At 49.0% G+C, this 2,924-nt stretch overlaps 1 non-coding gene across 1 annotated transcript; it reads right to left on the minus strand.

The window, feature by feature from the left end:
- Positions 1-527: 527 nt before the first annotated feature.
- LOC132356260 (small Cajal body-specific RNA 16) lies at positions 528-714 on the minus strand. Its single transcript, XR_009499785.1, has one exon. It is a non-coding gene; the product is annotated as a small Cajal body-specific RNA 16 (non-coding RNA).
- Positions 715-2,924: the final 2,210 nt, after the last annotated feature.

The raw sequence follows: 2,924 nt of genomic DNA on the forward strand, positions 1-2,924 counted from the left end.
TCTGGACAAAGCCCCAAATCCGAACATAAGCCACAGGCCCTGTGTCGTCTGGCCCTTCCTCACCTTTCCAGCTTCGTTTCACACCGTTTTCCACTTTGCTTTCCAGGCTACAACGGCCTTTTTCCAGTTCCTCTACTAGCCATATTCGCTAGGCCACTGGACCTTTGCACATGCTGCCCCCTGGCCTTCCCACCAAACTCCTACTCATTCCTGAGTCCTTCAGAGTCCAGCTCAAGGGTCTCATCCTCAGGAAAGCTTTCCAGTCTCCATCAGATTCTTTGAGACACATATTCTCATTAGACTATGCTTTCCTTCAGAGCACTCACCTCAGACTGAATTATACCCTCTTTAGGGTGATCACTTAATCTTATCTCCCCAACTGGGCTGTAGCTTCCTGAGAACAAGGGCCGTAACATCTCTGTATCCCTAACACTTAGCATGGTGGCTGGCCAAAGAATCAAAAAATATTTATTGAATAAAACAAATTACATCAACACTGTTTACAGGTTTTCTTCTTTCAGCGAAAGTCCTGTTTGCAGTATCATACATGATCATCAAACTGCTGCTAGAATGTTCACACCTGTTACTGCAAATTCAAAACCCAGGAAAAACCTCTCCTGGGAATTTACTTTAGGTCAGGGTCGGGCTGCCTGGTACAAGGTTGCACCCACAACTGGGCAGGTTCAACAACACAGGAGCCTCTCGCCAGACCATCGGCTTCAGGACACTGCGTCTCCACGCTTGACATACCTGGATCCCCCAAACTGAAGTCACTCCGAATACGCTCACCGACAAGAAGGAGCAAAGAAAGGTTGCATGCCTTCATCCAATCGCCGGGGTCTGGAGAGCTCTTATTGTCTGAGAAAAACCTGGGAAAAGAAAGTGATACCACGTGCTCTAGGCGGATGTCTCACTGGATGTTTACACACCTCCAGAAACTCATGCTGGCCCCCCAGCCGGGGAACCCAAGGCTCTTCTGCGGGGTGCAGTGCGTCCTACAGTAGCCCCTCACCCCGATTTTGGTGCCTACATTCTGTCTCCTCCGTCCAAGCCGCAGTTGCTATGCGGGGGGCGGTCCCTGAAGTCCGGGCCCCCAGAGCTTCGTTCCCGCCCCGGGGCGGGAACCGGCGCCGCGGGCCAGCATCACCCTGCGGGCCGAGGGTCGGCCACCCGTCGGGGGCGAGGGCGCACATCCCCTAGGACACCAGAGATCACGTGTCGCCTCTCTCTTCCTAATCCCGAGCCAAAGCCGTTCCGCACACGCACTTCCGGCCGTACGTGACGACTTACCATAGAGACGGCACCTAGAAGGTCGCCCTTAGCTTTGAAACTGGGTCCTCCATGGCCGCCTTAAAGGGGCCGCAGCCGCGAGATGTTGATTAAAGGGGGCGAGCGCCCTAGCGAGAGGGGAGGGTCCTAGAGCAAGGGAATCAGAAGGCCATCTAGGTGCCTGGTGCTGAGCGTGAATTATCCCTTTACTCCTAATGCAACCTTAGGCAGGGGGTAGGTACAATGATCACTCCTGTTTTCCAGGTGAGAAGAGCGCTGCTGCAGAGAAGATGAGTTACTTTCCCAAGCTTGGCCAGCCAGGAAGCCATCCGCCCTCTGCTTTCTATGTTAGGAATCACAACCCAGCAGTCTTGGAATCTGCCTTTAGGCAGGGCGGCGCTCTGGTTAGCCACAGGCCCCCTCCACTCCCTATTGCTTTTCACCTACTGTTCTCCACATTTACAGCACCCTAGGTCCCAGGAAGGTGGTTGAATTTGTGACTTGGGGCCTCCAGGCTAAAAATCCCAACTCACTGGCACTCAAATCCTTCAGAATCTAGCCTGGTGTGCTGCCGCTCTCTCCCTCCCTCAATTACAAGGAACTTCTCACCATGCCCCCTGAACACCTAACCCTGCCAGCCTCATCTTCCCAGAAGTCTTGAAGGACAGGATTTGTTTTTGCACGTGTAGTTCCTCACAGAGCCGGGCACCTGGGCGCTGCTCACTCCAGGTGCTGAGTGACATGGGAGGAGGTGAAGCAATCTGTCAGACAGGCTCTGTTTTGCTACTTACCATGTGGCTTAACCTCATGGGCCTCTGTTTCTCTGTATGTGAGATAAAAAGGCTGGACCGGGTCCCAGCCTTCATTTATCAGTAAACCTCTTTTTTTTAGATGCAATATTTTTTCAGAAATCCAGTAGTTAAGACAGATAAGCTTTCTAAAACCCAACAACGAAAAGACAAGAAAACCTATTTAAAAATGGGCAAAGGACTCGAATAAACATATCTCCAAAGGAGACATACAAATGACTGATAACCACATGAAAAGATGCTCAACATCATTAGTCATGGTACCACAGTGAGATACCACTCCTATCCACTAGGATGGCTAGAATCCAAAAATCTGAAAATAAGAACTGTTGGGGAAGATGTAGAGAAATTGGAACCGTTGTACATTGCTGGTGGGAATGTAAAACGATGCTGCTGTGGAAAATAGTTTGGAAGTTCCTCAAAAAGTTAAACATAGAATTGTCATGTGACCCAAAATTCCACTCATAGGTATATACCCCAAAGAATTTAAAATAAAGAGTCAGACAGATACTTGTGCACCCATGTTCATAGCAGCTTTATTCACAAAAGCTACAAGGTGGAAACAACCTGAGTGTCCATCAACAGATGCATGGATAAACAAAATGTGGTCTATACATACAGTGGAATATTATTCAGCCGTAAAAGGAACAAAGTTTTGACATATGCTACCACGTGGATGAATCTTGAAAACAGTGAAAGAAACCAGACAGGAAAGGTCTCATATTGTATGATTCTATTCATATGAAATATCTAGCATAAGTGGTTCTTAGCGACAAAGTAGATTAGAGGTTACAGGACTGGGGGGAGTGGAGAATGAGGAGTTACTGCTTAATGGTCATGGAGTTT

This window comes from Balaenoptera ricei, chromosome 20 (assembly GCF_028023285.1).
Source record: "Balaenoptera ricei isolate mBalRic1 chromosome 20, mBalRic1.hap2, whole genome shotgun sequence".
In the NCBI taxonomy this organism is placed as follows: domain Eukaryota; kingdom Metazoa; phylum Chordata; class Mammalia; order Artiodactyla; family Balaenopteridae; genus Balaenoptera; species Balaenoptera ricei.